At 39.7% G+C, this 17572-nt stretch overlaps 1 protein-coding gene across 3 annotated transcripts in view; it reads right to left on the reverse strand.

Moving 5' to 3' along the window:
* The window catches only part of CNNM2 (cyclin and CBS domain divalent metal cation transport mediator 2), a 145698-nt gene that overhangs the window by 95577 nt on the left and 32549 nt on the right, over nucleotides 1-17572 (reverse strand). The gene's annotated exons all lie outside the window — the stretch shown is intronic.

Genomic DNA, 17572 nt, shown 5'->3' on the forward strand with positions numbered 1-17572 from the left:
CTCTGGAGACTAATGAAGGATCTGTTCTCCCAAGTAAGAGAGTAAACCAAAAAGAACTCTGATCTGGGACCCAGAAGTGAAGGCTTTAACACAGGAAAAAAAAGATGAAGAAAAGTCTTTTGGTTAATTTGTGAAGATTCAAGGCAACAAGCCAATTCCGTTCTGGGCTTCTCAGAAAGGCCTCCAAAAATCTCTGAAGAACTGACAGATAACTTGATGTATTTTCGAATTCTGGTGAAGAATACAGGGAACCTGGGTGGCTCAGTCAAACATTCAAATATTGATTTCAGCCCAGATCATGATCTCAGAGTCGTGAGATCAAGCCCTTGCGTAGGGCTTTGTAGGGGACATGCATGGAGTTTGCTTAAGATTCTCATTCTCCTTCTGTCCCTCTCTCTCACCCTCTTTCTCTAACAAAAGAAAAAAAAATTAAAATAAGCTAGTGAAGAATAGTAAGCAAACAAAAAGACCTATGGAAAATTCCAGGAAAAAGAAAGTTGTACTATGATCATGAGTCTTTTCTCCCGTTATTTGGCGCACAGTGAACAATCTTTACATGTTCACATTAATGTAAACACTCAACATATTAGTTTGATATAAAAAGTTAGGGAACACTTCCAAGAAAGTAACATCTAAAGACATCTGAAATCACGTCCTTAAGTTTTTGATAATTATATTTGGAGTATAAGAGAAGAGAGAAGTGTATGTGCGTGTGGTGGAGAGAGGAAGTATAAGGAAGGAAGAGCCCATCTTCCAGCATAAGAAGCCATTAAGGGCAGCCCAGGTGGCTCAGTGGTTGAGTGCCACCTTTGGCTCAGGGCATGATCCTGAGGACACGGGATCGAGGCCCACATCGGGCTCCCTGCATGGAGCCTGCTTCTCCCTCTGCCTATGTCTCTGCCTCTCTCTCTCTCACTCTGTGTCTCTCGTGGATGGATAAATTAAAAAAAAAAAAAGCCATTAAGATCTGAAATGGAAATGAATCACAGTTTAACACCAAATTTTAGAAATATCACTTTAATAGCATAAGAAACACCTCAGAGTTGAAAGTAGTTAACTTTGGGGAATGGAAACTAGAAGGAGACGGGGTTATTTTTAATTGTCAACTCTGCATCTTTTTAAGCTCTATTAATCTTGATATAAGTTAAAAATTTTCTCAATTTTTAACCTCATTAGCCTTTCTGTTCTCCCCAGATTTCTATTTTCACCACTTAGGTCTATTACAACTACTCATTTTATCCATTCATTTGTTCATTCAACTATTTATTGGGCAACTACTAATGTCTACTGTTTTTGATAAGGATACAGCAATGAACAAAAACCTAAGTCCCTGGTTCAGTAGAGGAGACAAATTAATATATCACACAATATATAATATTTTAGATATATTAAACATATAGATATGTCCAGGAATAAGTGAGAAGAGGAAAAATGTAAAATAAAAGGGACAGAGGTAGATAGAGCTATTTTACTTGCAATGGTGACATTTAAGCAGATGTTGGAATTCAATAAGGGAGCAGGCCATTGAGATATGTGGCAGAACAAAGGAGGTGGAGGGAGCATTTAGTACAAAGGCCTAGGCTGTAGGTGTGCTTAGTATGTTCAAAGAAAAGAAGGGAGACCAGGTTATATGAAACTTCACATACCACTATAAAAATTTTAGCTACTATTCTGGGTGAGTTGATAAACTACTGATAGGCTTTCAAACAAGGAGTAATAGGAGCTAACTTATTTCTAGAAAGTTCACTTGTTGGGGTACAACCATTTCGGAAAACTGTCTGCTGAAGCTCCATGCAAGTCCCACTTGTAGGTAGGTAACATAAACGCATATGTATACTTGCCAAAGGACAGGTACCCATACATTTATAGCAGGACTCATAATAGCCAAAAGCCAGGAACTATCTGAACACCCATTAATAGAATGGATTAAAAAAATTGTGGTGTATTAACACAAAGGATTAGTATATAGCAATGCAAAGAAACCATTCACCATTTCATGCGGCATCACAGATGATTCTCATGTGCACAAAGTTGCATGAAAAGTCAGTTACGTATTGTAGGATTCCATTTACATACAGTACAACCTCAGACCCAACCAACCTGTGTTCCTGAAAGTCAAGACAGTGGTTATCCCTTGAGGACAGCGACTGGAAGGAAATGTAAGTGGCTGGTGACATTCTTTCTTGTTCTGGGTGCTGGTTATACAGGTGTGATCAGTTTCTGAAAATTCAAATTCCTAACATGTACACTTTTCCATATGTTTGTAATGTCAGTCAAGTTCTTTTTTAAAGCTCAATCTGACTGCTGTGTGGAAAACGGGTCCTAAGGAGGCATGAACAGCAGAGGGTAGTTAGGAGGTTAATGTAATCACCCAGTTGAAGATGAAGGGGACTCTCAGGCAGTCAAGGCAGAGGTGGGGTGGAGTGGCCATCTTCTGGAAATACTCTGCACTAGAGTCAGTAGGATTCCCTGACAGATTTTAAGGGTGAGAGAAAGGAGGAAAAAAGAACACCGACATTTTTAACTCAGACAACTGGAAAAACAGAAGTGCCTTCACTGAGATCGGGAAGACTACAGCAAATACTAATTTGGAGGACACGGAGAAACCCAACAGCTAGCTCTGAACAACTGCCATTTGAGAAGGCTCCAAGCAGAGCTGTTCAACAGAGACTGGATATAGGAATCAGGAGTTCAAGAAAGTTGGGGCTGCAGAATCAACTGGGAGGTGTCGGCAAAACCACACAGATGGTATTAAAACCAAGGACTACTGCAGCCAGGTGACTAAGTCACCTCGACAGTATGTGCTCTTGTCATAGGGGGAGGAGAATGACATCACACTTTGTGGTCTTCTTCCCCAAACCCTTAACTCCTGACAAATCACTCTATAAACCTGACCGGCACTCCTTCAAATTGTCAAGATGATCAAAAACAAGAGTCTGAGAAATTGTCACAGCCAATCAAAGCCCAAGACGACACAGGAATACTATACAGGATGCAATATCCTGACTAGATACATTATGTAAAAGCTAATGAAATCTCAATAAAATAGGGATGTCAGTTAATGACCAAGTGGCAGTATTGCCTTATCAGTGTGGCAAGTGTACTGTTGAAGAGGTTGATAAGCAAATTGTGTGCAAGGATAGGTGGTGCCAGGATGTGGGAACTCTGTATTTCTTGACAATTTTCTTGTAAACCTAAAACTCTAATAGTTTATTGGAGAAGCAAAATAGGCCTGGAGGAGATCACCTACAGGGGGAGGAGTGCAGGCAAAAAGGAGGTCAGTAGGAACCAAAGACCAAGGAGTGTTCTGGAGACTATTTGTATCATTCCTCCCATTCCCCTATTTGTCTCTCTTATTCTTTCTTATCACACTGCCTTTTAACTGAGAGTGACCTTATTTCCACTATTCCCTCTAGAGCAGCACAGTCCAGGTAGACTTCATGGACAATGAAGAGAAATTATCTACATCTGGGCTGCCTGATGGAGTAGCTAGTAGGCACATGTGGCTATGGAGCACTTACAAAACATCTATTGCAACTGGAGAAATTAATTTTAAAAAAATTTTAAGGAACTTTAAGATTTTATTTTGAGAGAGAGAATGAGCTGGAGGGGCAGAAGGTAGAGGGAGAATCCAAGCTAACTCCCTGCTGAGCACAGAGCTTGAGGTGTGGCTTGATCCCATGATCCCAAGATCATGACCTGAGCCGAAACCAAGAGTCAGCCTTCCAACCAGCTGAGCTATTCAGGTGCCCCTTTATGGGATTTTTAAATTTATGTAGCCATGTACGGCTACTGGTTATGACTAGGACAACAAACTCTAGGTCCAGTATCTCTTTATTTGATCCTTTTTCCTGCCCTTTTACAAGCAACGGTATTTCTGACTCCGCTCTTGATTATCTTGGCTCCAGAACATCTTTAAACAATGTCTGCAGCCAGACTTCACTCAGTCATGGTCCCTATCTTTCTATACCTACACAGTAGGACTGTAAAAGGATAGAAGTCTCCCAGTTGAAATGACCGCCTGTAATTCACCTCTGCCTGTAATTCAGGCCTCAAAGGTCAGAGTCCTGTGATTTAAGAAAAATTCTTAAGTGTGAATTTTCTAAACAAGAAAAAGGGGAAAAAACTCCTGGTCTTAATTATGAAAAAGAGCTATTAAGGGCAGCCCCGGTGGCCCAGTGGTTTAGTGCCGCCTTCAGCCCAGGGTGTGATCCTGGAGACCCAGGATCAAGTCCCATGTCAGGCTCTCTGCATGGTGCCTGCTTCTCTCCCTCTCCCTCTGCCTGTGTCTCTGCCTCTCTCTCTCTCTCTGTCATGAATAAATAAAATCTTAAAAAAAAAAGAGCTATTAAAAACTCACAAATTGGGGCACCTGGGTGGATCAGTGGTTGAGCATCTGCCTTTGGTTCAGGTCATGATCCTAGAGTCCCAGGATTGAGTCCGGGTCCCAGCGAGGAGCCAGCTTCTCCCTCTGCCTACGTCTCTGTCTCTCTCTCTCTCTCTCTCTCTCTCTGTCTCTCATGAGTAAATAAAATCTTTAAAAAAAACCTCACAAATTAAATACAAAACTATGAAAATATTCAAATTAATGATTGAATTAGTGAGATAAGTCATGTCCTTCTAAAACTAAACTACTATTCACTATGTGAATGTGGTCCTAACTCACAGGTCCTACCACTTTCTTCTATTCAAGCAACCGTAAAATGTCCATTTGTACAGTGTGTCTTTATAGCCATTAGAAATAAAGACAAGATTCAATTAAGTTCTTTTCTCATTTTTATCATGGTAGTGTAATCTATTACTGCCCACTCCCAATTAAGTGATAGGACTTCCGTAATAATAATAATGTAATAATCCAGAAGATCTAGAGTACACTTATATTTAATTCTCAAAGGTGACTGAAATAAATACAATTAAAAAAAAAAAAAAAATATCCACACACAGGCAACTCAAGGACCCAGAGATAAAGTCCTCAAAGCATTACAGAACTCCACTCTGAGAAACAAACTACTCCCAGTTGAAATACAAACATCCATGAGAGTGTAACTGATAAGAACTTCTCATAATTTAGCTATCAGAGGCTTTCTACCTTGCAGTCACAAAAGAACAGCTTTTAACAAAATTGCTTTCACAGAGGTTAGGGTCTTTTTAAAAAATCTTATTAGAAAGAGGGACACCTGGGTGGCTCAGTTGGTTAAAGGTTAAACATCCGACTCTTGATTCGGCTCAGATCAGGATCTGGGCATTGTGAGATGGAGCCTCACATTGGGCTCCACATTGGGCATGGAGCCTGTTTAATAAGAGTCTGTGTCTCCCTCTGCACTGCCCCCTCACCAACCCTTAACTGCTGCTTCAAAAATCTCATTAGAGGGCAGCCTGGGTGGCTCAGCAGTTTAGCGGTGCCTATGGCCCAAGACACGGTCCTGGAGACCAGGGATAGAGTCCCGCTTCAGGCTCCCTGCATGAAGCCTGCTTCTCCCTCTGCCTGTGTCTCTGCCTCCCTCTCTTTCTCTCTTTCTCTCTCTCTGTCTCTCTCTCTGTCTCTCATGAATAAATAAATAAAATCTTAAAAAAATATAAAATCATTAGAAAAAGAATCCTATAATGAGTCTCCCGATACGAATACCTACCTTTGCATACTGATAACTGGTCAAGTTTTAATAGTCAAGACAAGTCACATGATGAGGTTACCAGCAACATCTCAGAGAGTGGTGCCAAGCAAGGAAGTAGTGCAATGAAAGAAGTTAAAAGGGGCCCCTATTTATTCAGCCAATAAACATTTATTAAACCCTTACTATATAGCCAAGCCTAAGAATCCCAAGACACAAACACAAGCTTCTTCTGAAGCTTAGTCTAGTGGGTTTGAAAACTAACCAATTATACAGCAGTGTAACTCACTACATAACAGGCAAGGTTAAGCCCCAAGGTAAGCACCTAACCCAGACTTGAAGGCTTAAGGCTGAAACATGAAGGCTGAGTAGCAAGTTGCCGAGGGCATCTTGCATTGCTCTTTGATCAACTCTATTGTCACTAATCCTAAAATTAATCCATTATCCCTCCAAAGACTTTGCAAATTTGAAATAAAATTAGTATAAGCATGACTTTTTCGTTTATTCTGGACACAAAATGCTTTAACATTTCTCTCTTCATTTCTAAACCCTTCAGCCTACTCACTGACCTTATACTTACCAAATATTTTCATTAACCATGTTCTTCCAAATTTCTCTCCAAGAATTTTGAGGTTTCTCAATTTAGAGGACCTAGTGAGTTTCTCTCAAGAGAAGGGAGAATTTCACTTCAAACTAGAAGTGGCCCATAGAGTCACTAGAGGGGTTTAACACAGGGAGATGCTCTTGTTCCCCATGGTGAGAACATATTTCAAACTGCTGACTTCATTGTAATTATAATCCCCAAAGCTGTGGCTAAATTCCAGAGGGGCCAATTATAATCTACCTAAATTTTCTCATAATTTTAATTGGCTATGCCTCTATTACTTTGTAACCCTAAACTACTGCCTAACATTTACTACAAGATCATAGACCAAAGAATTTTACAATTGGAAGGCATCTTGACAGATCATTTAGTGCAGTGGTTTGCCAAGTGTTCCAGAGGAATGCTTCACAGGCCGTGCCAACAGACACTCAAATTTTAACCTGCTAAAGAATTATTAATTTGGTTTTGAGACCTTAGCATAAAGCTCCTCCTGCCTTTTCAGTGCATGTGTATATTCACAGGTTATTAGAATTGTGTCAATAGGGCAGCCCCGGTGGCTCAGCGGTTTGGCGCCACCATCGGCCAGGGGTGTGATCCTGGAGACCCGGGATCGAGTCCCACTTCGGGCTCCCTTCATGGAGTCTGCTTCTCCCTCTGCCTGTGTCTCAGCCTCTTTCTCTCTCTCTCTCTCTCTCTCTCTCTCTGTATGTGCCTCTCATGAATAAATAAATAAAATCTTTAAAAAAAAAAAAAAGAATTGTGTCAATAATGAGAAAGGCTATAACTGATGGAGGGTTTAAAAAAAAAAAAAAACCCAGCCCACACAATCCACTCAAGTCAACCTGCTCAAGTAGGCGAGTTCTCCAGTTCAGGATTCCCACTCTGCTGAGTTCAATCCCAAGGAAAGGTGAAGTGCATCTGCTTGGCTCCTGCTCTCTCAAAGCATTAATCTGTCGCAAATTATAAATGAACTTAATAACATGTTTGGTCAGGACGGTATATTACAATTGGAGTGCCAAATCAAACTTTGGAGGTGTAGTGCCTTTTCAATGTCTAATGAGGGAAAAGCAAGCAATTGTTACTGATTCGATGTAAATCCTCTAAGACATGACTGTCAAACAACTGGTCAATTAATGCCCACACTCCTTCAGCAACAGGACATTTACTATCATCCACTCAATCATTAGACAGCTTTCACAGTAAATTATTCCTTAAATCAAACTAGGTCTTTCTTACTGGTGCTTCCATCTATTGGACTTAGGTCTAGTCCTAGAATCCTAAAGTACAAATACTTCTCCTTTACAAATATTTGGTTGTAGATTCTGCCATACCCCAAGTTTCATCATCTCCAAACCAAATATTCTTTCAATTATTCTTCCACAAGTGGCTTCTAATAATTTCACCATCCTGCCTACCACCACTAACATATTTCAGAATCTGTATCCCAGAATGGACCTAGATTCTGTTTGTATCCACTCCAGTATAGGAAAAGACCCTCATCTCCCCCAGTTCTAGGTATGGTTTTAAAATATATACCTGAGGGATGCCTGGCTGGCTCAGTGGTTGAACATCTGCCTTGGGCTCAGGTCACGGTTCCATGGTCCCGGGATCAAGTTCCACATCAGGCTCTCTGTGTGGAGCCTGCTTCTCCCTCTGCCTATCTCTCATGAATATACAAATTAATTTAAAAAAATAACACACTGAGATTTGACTTTGTTGCCACACCTGACTCAAAGTCAGCTGTCAATCAATGTCTCAAAGCACTCTCTATACCACATATCCCTCAGTATCCTGTGTTTCCTTAGGCAATTGGTTTTACGGATCAAAACAGTTAAATTTCGGGATCCCTGGGTGGCGCAGCGGTTTGGCGCCTGCCTTTGGCCCAGGGCGCGATCCTGGAGACCCGGGATCGAATCCCACGTCAGGCTCCCGGTGCATGGAGCCTGCTTCTCCCTCTGTCTGTGTCTCTGCCTCTCTCTCTCTCTCTGTGACTATCATAAAAAATTTTTAAAAATTAAAAAAAAAACACAGTTAAATTTCATCTTATTATAACCACTGCATGATCTTAGTTTGACAAGATGACTGAAGTCCAATTTGGACATGTACACATCCTCTAAATCTTAGATCTATTTGGGTTGTGCTTTTCTGTCGCCCCTTCCACATGAAGTAAAAGCCTGACAAGATTACCTCGCTTCAGGCTCACACATCCTAACCCTCACATCCTTCTAACCCCTCTACCTCAAGCCAAAGAGAATCATTGCCAACACACCTTCACCTAGAATTTAGCTCTCCCAAAATCACAGTCAGCAATAGGAAAAAGGAAATGTTATTGCCTGGTCTTAAAAAAAGATTCATTTATTAGCGAGAGAGAGAGAGAGAGAGAAGAAACCACCAGGGGAAGCAGGGCAGAAGGAGAGGGAGAGAGAGAACCTCCAGCAGACTCCTCACTGAGTATGGAGCAGATAGACACAGGGCTTGATCTGCAAACTCCAGATCAGGACCCTGAGCTGACCCCAGGAGTCAGACACTTAACCAACTAAGTCACTTAGGCACCCCTTACACCCTGGTCTTTCTTAAAACCCCAGAGTTCCTACAAAATTTCCCTGCTCCTTTTTTTTTTTTTAACTTTATTCATTGATCCATGAGACACACACAGAGAAGGGCAGAGACATAGGCAGAGGGAGAAGCAAGCTCCCCATGGGGAACCCAATGCAGGACTCAATCCCAGGACCCCAGGATCACTCCCTGAGCCAAAGTCAGATGCTCAACCACTGAGCCACCCAGGCATCCCTCCCTGTTCCTTTTTAATAGTTCTTTTAGCTCCAGTACCATCAGCAGGAACTGCACGAAGGACATTGATGGCAGAGAAGCTCAGCTGTAAAGGGTGGTAGGACTGAAGCAGGCAGAGCCACGGGGAGACGTGAGGAGGTAAAGTAAATGTAATGTAATGTAATGTAAAGTAAAAGTAAAGTAATGTCTAGTGACATTCCAGGTAAAGATTCAATAAGCAAATCTACAGAAGATGGAAAAACAGCATATATGAAAGATACTGTTAGGTTAGTGACTACAAATTGGAATATGTGAATAAAAGAATGTTAGAGAGGTACACCAGTATTGCATTCAAAATATCTAAAATGCCATGCTAGAGCATCTGAACCCTGTTACAGTTGTTTGCTATCAAGCTATTGCATCAAGTTGTGATTTAATCAGAATCCTACCTTGAGAAGATGAATCTGACAACAGTGTAAGAGACTAATTAGAGGAGGAGAAACACTAGAGACAGGACCACTCAATAAATGAAAACCAACACAGAAAAAGCTGTACCGCGTGCCAGAGATACCAGTGACAACAGACCGTTACCTAAGTTCCACAGAATCTAGAAGGATTTTAAGATGCACCATTACTTTACGTGGAAGAAACAAAAATGCTGCCAAATACACTCTGGCATATTATCATCCCAATTCCATAGATGTTAAAATGTGAAAAATGTGTATTTTACAGTTAATGAAATACAGCCAATAGTTTTGGGTTTAACACAATTGGCTCAAGAGCAAGAAATCTAGTGACTTTCAGGGTATTATATACAGCAGTTTTCCTTCTTATCAAATGCATGAAATCTCTTCTTACTAATTCTCCAGACCTGTCATAGGAATTCAATGAATGCAGGTGAAAGTAACCAACTAACACTACTCCTTACATTCTCTTTAAAAAAAAAAAAAAAATTAAGGGGCGGGTGGGTGGCTTAGTCAGTATCATCCGACTCTTCATCTCTGCTCAGGTCCTGGATCTCAGGGTTGTGGGTTCAAGCCCCACACTGGGCTCCAGGCTGGTGTGGAGCCTACTTAAAAAAAAAAAAAAAATTAAGAACAAGTCTGTTTTACAAACTATGATTTTTAACCAGGATTTCAACAGAAGCTTCTTCTCCCCTCAAAACACAGAATTGAACCCCCACACCTGGTCTACCAACTAAGAATAGCTTAGTCCAAAATCACAGCATCAGTATTGTAAAAATATTCCCTAAATTATTCTGATGAACTTCTGGGTAGGAATCACTCAAAAAAAGTTACATTCAAAATAATTAAAGCATGGGAACTTTTTCTAAGGATAACTCTAAACCAAAAAGCTGTAAATGCTTGGCAGATTTGACATGATGAAAATATAAAACTACCATAAGAAAAAAATTCCACCATAAATACAAAAAAAAGGATCAATTAGTAACATCTATTATAGGGACTTCTGATTAATCAGAAGATAATAAACTCCCCAAAAGAAAAATCTAAGCAAAACAATAAGCAATACATAAAAGCGCAAATGGAGAAAAAAAAAAAAGCACAAATGGCTAAAAAGAAAAATACTCAGTTTCACTAAAGTGCAAATCAGGGCAGCCCGGGTGGCTCAGCGGTTTAGCACCACCTTCAGCCCAGGGCCTGATTCTGGAGACCTGGGATTGAGTCCCACGTTGGGCTCCCTGAATGGAGCCTGCTTCTCCCTCTGCCTATGTCTCTGCCTCTCTCTCTCTCTCTCTCTCTCTGTGCGTCTCTCATAAATAAATAAATAAAATCTTAAAAGTAAAAAAGTGCAAATCATAACAATGAGCTATTTTTCACTTATCAAATAGGTAAAAATGCTAACAGATGAATAATCGTCAAAATTAATAAGGCTAACTGAAGGATATGAGCATTATTTATACAAGGAAGAACCCAAAAACTCACCAGAAGTAAGTTATGGTAGAATCAAACAATGAATGGTATGCAGCTGCTAAATAAGGCAAATCTATATGTATCCATGTGTGAAAGAGGTCCACCATATACTGCTCCCAAGTTAAAAAAAATTTTTTTTCACTTTTAAAACACATACACTATAATTTTATTTTTGTAAAAAACAAAACACCACCTTACAAAACCCAACTGGCTATACTTCTATGCATACAGAAAAGGGTCTAAAAGTAAATAGACCAGGTTCTTAGCAGTGATGGCCAGAGTAGAGGGAAAGGTGGGTGATGGAGACACTTAACTCTTCCTTGATACACTGCTCCACTGTTTTAGTTTTTACAGTGAGCAAATTATTTAAGATTTCTCAATAAATTAAGAGTACCAGTTATACACCGTCACTTTCCAAATTCAGTACAAACTGTTAGCAGGACACCTTCACCCCCAGAAGTTCCACTCCCTTCCCCTCGTCTTCTGGGAGCCTTCCCAACTAGGTCCCCGGGACTAAGTGAACCCTTCTCAGGAGAGCTGCCAAGCCAGGAGCGAGCGCTGCTGCATTTCAGTCTCCTCCCTGCCTAGGAAACGGTTTGCAAACAGACTTGGGTTTTTCAGTAACAACAAACTGGAGAACCAATGTGTAACTGAACCAAATGGACAGTTCAGTAGTAAAATCTTTTCTGAGACTAAGGCAACACCTGGAAGAGGTGAGAGAGAAATAAGAGCAGGAGTCAGCAAAAATTTTCTATAAAAGGATCAAATAGTAATCTCGGGCTTTGCTGGCCATATAGTGTGTCTCACTACACAACTCTTGCCAAGATAGCACTGAAGCATACATAGATGATATATAAATGACTAAACATGGCTATCTTCCAATCAAAATTCATTTGGGAGACTGAAATTTAAATTTCATGTCATTTTCACAAGTCACGATGTAGTATTTTGATTTTCAACTATTTAAAATAAATCTTAAGTGCAGGCATATAGAAGCAGGTGGCATGCCACAGGCAACAGTTCACATCAATAATTTTATAAATCTCAGACTGGAAAAGAAACACAGAAGCGTTCATAAAATAATGTCTGGACTCAACATACAGAAATTCTTTCACCAGCTTTAAAACTATGTATTTAGTGAACCACAGTACCAACTGTCACTATTTTTTTAAAGATTTTATTTATTTATTCATGAGAGACACACAAAGAGAGAGGCAGAGACATAGGCAGAGGGAGGAGCAGGCTCCATGCAGGGAGCCCAATGTGAGACTTGATCCTGGCACCCCGGGATCATGCCCTGAGCCAAAGGCAGACACTCAACCGCTGAGCCACCCAGGCGTCCCAAACTGTCACTATTTTTAAAAGCATTCTCTCAAATAGCTGATAAAATCTACGATATTAAAAGGGATTCCTAGTCTTTAGAGAAGTGTAAATTAAAATCACAATAAGATATCACTACACTCCCACCAAAATGGTTATAATGCAAAAACTGGCGATATCAAGTATTGAAGATGTGGAAAAACCAGAACTTTCAAAAACTACTAGTTTATAAGCTGGTAACCCACTTTGGAGAACAGCTTGGTAGGGTCTTAAAAAGTCAAACATAAACAGACTCTTAAATAGAGACCAAACTGGTGATTGTCAGAAGGGAGGTGGACAGGGGGCAGGGGATGAATGGAACAGATTTTTTTTTTTTTAAGTTAAACATACACTTATTATATGACCCAGCAATTCCCCTGCCAGGTAGAAATGAAAACATAGGTCCACATAAGGATATTTGTGCAAAAAAAAAAAAAGATATTTGTGCAAATGTTGATAAAAGTATTATTTACAATAGCCCCAAACCTGGAAGCAATACTGATACCCATCAACTAGAAAACAGATAAACAATGTGGTTTATCCATACAATAGAACACAAGTAAAAAACAGAACACAGGTGCCTGGCTGGCTCAGTTGGTAGAGCATGCAACTCTTGATCTCAGAGTTATAAGTTCGAGCCCCACATAGGGTATAGAGATTACTTAATAAAATCTTTAAAACAAAATAAAAATAAAATAAAATAAAATAAAATAAAATAAAATAAAATAAAATAAAATAAAACAAAATAAAAAGGAACCAACTACTGATACGTGCAACATAGCTGAGCCTCAAAACATTCTGCTAAGGAAGCCAGGCATAAAAGCCTATATATATAATATTCTGCACTCAATTCTAATATGTGGTCCCAAGCTGCCCTGATTTTGGAACCCCCTACTGGGGTCCTACCAAACCTGCCTTCATCGATCTAGAGAGAGCATTAGATTTCTCAGGTCCCACAAGACTGCACCCAACCCCCTCTGCCATTTCAGATGCCAACCACAAGTCCAGGTTGTTCCCTATTCTTCTAACCAAGAGGCTATAAATCAGAGGTTCCTACCACCCCTTTGGGGGTTTTATGGAGGCTTCATTACATAGGGCTGATTGATTAAATCATTGGCAGCCAATGAGTAAACTCAATCTCCAACTCCTCTCCCCTTCCCAGAGGAAGGTGGAGGGGTGGGAATGAGAATTCCAACCCTCCAATCACAGAGCCAGTTGCCCTATGGTTGCCCTAGCAACCAACCCCCATCCTTAAGTGCTCTCCAGAAGTCACCTCATTAACATAAACCCAGGTGTGGTTGAAAGGCGTTGGTTCAAATCTTAGACACCTTTGTCGCTCTTATCACGTAGGAAATTCCCAGGATTTTAGGAGCTCTGTGCTAGAAACAGGGAAACAACCAAATATATATTTCTTACTATATGTCACAGCATCACATTATGTGATTCCACTTACATGAAAAGGCAAATCAGAGTCAGGAGATCAGTGGTTGCCTGGGGCTGGAGGCAAAAAGCAGGGATTGACTGTAAATCAGCAGGAGGGAACTCTGGGGAAGAAAGCAAATGTTCTATAACTAGACTGGGGTGGTGGCTAAACGACTTTATAAATTTACCTTAAAAATCATTGATTCATATACTTACGATAGGCAGATTTTATGGTCTGTAAACTATACCATAAACTATTTTAAAGCAGGGATAGGAAGACCCCAAGTACCTCCCTGGACCTACCAGCCTGCTAAGAACTCCACCTGTCCAGATGCTTCCCTGTTCTGTGCCTTTGCTCTGAGCACTCCTAGAAGGCCTCCTTGACCAGGTACCTCCTCCTGGAAACTTCTCCATCCCATCTCACTCCCAGGGAGACTGCTCCTTCCTTTGAATCTCACCAGCACTTTTCATCTTGCACTAGCTTTCAGCACTTCTTCAGTCCTGACCTTCTAATTCTGTGATAAATCCCTTAAGGAAAGAACTATTCTTTACTACTCCCTATAGATAGCAGGCACTGACTCTTCATAACACTGAACTACAAAATCTGTGAGGTTAGGCACTAAATACAACCCTCTTCTCATTGACATGAAGAGTGGCAAAATTCTAAATCTTTAAAACTTATACTACCCCATTTCCCATCTCATGCTCCCACAAGCCATGATCTGAATACCTTCTAATTTTTCAGAAAATATTTCTGATCTATTCATTCCAGATTTTTCCAATTTAATCAAGCAAATCCAGAAATTACAAACTACATTTCAATGCTGAGCACAAGCAAACTTTTGAAATCCAAAAGTCAGAAAGACAATGGACCTTAATGAGACAAAATATGCTCCATCTACCTCAACAAAAGCCAAATCTCAATCAGTATAAAGTTCCCAAACTGGTGGGAATACCATCTCTAAAAACCTCTCTGGTAAAATCCTGGTTGAGATGAAGATCCTCAGCTGTGATAAAGGCTACCTTTTAAGATGTGTTACCACTGGTCACAGACAACATGGAGACCTAGATGCTTACAAAGCTCTAGCAAATCCCAAACTTCTCAAATGCTGGACTTCAGGGGGGTGTTATTTCTCAAACAAGTGACTTCTGAAAATTATTCGTTCTTATTTTCAAAGAAAGCAAAACAATGCAATTTCTTTTTGAAATCACAATCTGCGTCAGCTGGAATTTAACCCTCCCCAAAATGATTCACGGAGATAGAGTACATAAAGGCCAAACACTGATAAGGATAAGAAAAGCTGACTCAAGACTTCAGAAAAACAAGCTCTAAAACATTGAAGCGGACGCTATGGGGGATTAAGAGCCACCTATCTACTGGTAATCTTCAATGAAGAAATCACTGAGATTTTAATAGATTCAATTTTGAGTGAAACACCACGTATTAACTATGAAAAATGCCTGAACTGAGTACACACCCTTGAGACAGAGGCTTCCGCAGCTAGGGAAAAACGGATTTGACACTTGTCTTTTGACTCAGACCTGCAAATAATAAGACATCTATGTTAAACATCTATGATTTTATTAAGTATAAACCCTCTGGTATTCAACATCTATGGTTTTATTAAATAAATATAAACCATCCCAATGACAGAGTAAGAGGTTCACCTTCAAGAGGAAAAAAAAAAAAGAACAGGGCATTTGTAACTTCTCACCCTTAAATGGTTGACCCTCCAAACAAGCCCAGATGGGGTTGGGAGCAGGGGCAGTGACAAAAACATCATTTTGTCCAGAGCTGCCTATGTGTCAAGTGCTTTCCATAGAAGATCTCATTTACTCCTTGCCAGAATCCTCTGAAGTGTTATAAAGATGCAAAAACTGAGGAACAGAAAAGTTAAGTCAAATTTAACAGGGCTCAAAAGTAGTAAGCAGCAGGGCCCAAGCTGACATTTTCCTCCTGTATCATACCACAACCTTAGGCTGAGCAGTCCACCTTGTTAACTAGCTCTAACTGCCAGTTAATTAATTACAGGCCATCTGACACCAACACTACTCTATTTCTCCATTAAGAACATCCATACAGCCCAATTAAGTGAATCTCTAACTTTGAACATTACTTTATTTTTTGTATAAACTACATTACACTTGGCAAACTGCAATCTCCTTGAGGACAGGCTCAATAAATATTTGTAGAATACTTTTTAAAAACCATTAGGGTTTTTAAAGGACCTTAAAAACCATTAAGGTTTTATTGAGGACAGGCTCAATAAATATTTGTAGAATACTTTTTAAAAACCATTAAGCCACTCTGAAGTTCATTACTTGGTATCCAAACATTTCCTTCTTTCCTCCATTTCCTTCTTTTCCTCAAGTAGGATAAAGCATATAAACAAGGGTACACTAGTTTAATTTCTAAAAGAGAGCTCAAAAAACATGATTCCACAACCAGAAAAAAGTGCTTCCTTTGAGTTTCTACACACTTTGTCTCTTTAAGTATTTATATGTGTATTAAAATGATTTCCGTACATTCTTTATCTCCTCTATGAGACTTTAAACAACTTTTATGTGCCCATGGCATTTAGCACAGCAGATGCTGAATAAATGTTTAAATGAAGAAAATTACTATTTTTTCTATATGTCTGTCACATAGATGCTCAGAACCAGTGTGGTTAATAAAAGAAAAGATTCCTACAATAATAATGAAATTCTCAGGGAACAATCAGCCTTGAATCAAAGTTGATTTCTGTCATCAGGTTCTAATTAAGAACGGCAGATAAAGCAGATGGAGAACAGCTTTAATCTTCATGCTAAGTTGATCCTACTCTGGTGAAAACACAGAAAAATTGTTTGGACAAGCCAACTGAACAAACATGATATTGGATGTCTAGAGGAAAGTCATTCTTAAAGAGTCTTCTTTCCACTAGATGGCTATCTGAATTTTCACCAAGAGAGTTAGTCAAAGGGAAAGGATCACTTAACATTGTGCATTCCAGCTAGGCCAGGGAAAGGGGGTGGTGGTAATGGGGGGGGGGGGGAATCAAACACAGGGAAGGGTTTTTCCATTTTTAAAATGTTTCCCCTTTTGGAACTACTTACTTAGTTCTCTTCCCATTTTACTTACTTATATCATTTACTAAACAATGTAGAAGTATTTCCACTGAAATTATGGAGTTGTGCCAAAGTTCTCATCAAAGTAGTTTAGAGTCCACTTAAACTGATTTGCCATTTAATTTCTGGTGTGAACTCTTAGGACTCCATTTTGCCCAAATAAATGTGGAAATTAACCTGCTTGAAATATTTTTTTAATGAATACCTTAAGATAAAGGTAAACATTAGTTATAAAATGCTACCAAATAATTTCTCCATTAAAGTATAATGTGTTGTGATCCATATAGTAAAACTCTATCTGAAATGACCCACTTAAGGCTATTTGTTCAAAATCATTATTTTCTACTAATGTTTATTCACTTCTTTCTGATTACAGAATAAAAAGCCCATTAAGAAATTCTGGGAAAATCTGAAAACTTTTTTTTTGTTGTTTCTCTCCAGTCTTTTTTTTTTTTTTTTTTAAGATTTTGTTTATTTATTCATGAGAGACAGAGAGAAGCAGAGACATAGTCAGAGGGAGAAGCAGGCTCCCTGCAGGAACCCGATGGGGGACTCGATCCCTGGACCCATGATCATGCCCTGAGCTGAAGGCAAAAGGCAGATGATGCTCAACTGCTGAGCCACCCAGGCATCCTTGTTTTCTTTCCAGTCTTAAAAAAAGACATTTTTCTGCACAAAGGTATTATTTAAAAATTGGTATAATACTGTAATATATAGGGGCGCCTGGGTAGCTCAGCGAGGTATCTGCCTTCAGCTTGGGTTGTGATCTT

This window comes from Vulpes lagopus, chromosome 2 (assembly GCF_018345385.1).
Source record: "Vulpes lagopus strain Blue_001 chromosome 2, ASM1834538v1, whole genome shotgun sequence".
NCBI classification, from domain to species: domain Eukaryota; kingdom Metazoa; phylum Chordata; class Mammalia; order Carnivora; family Canidae; genus Vulpes; species Vulpes lagopus.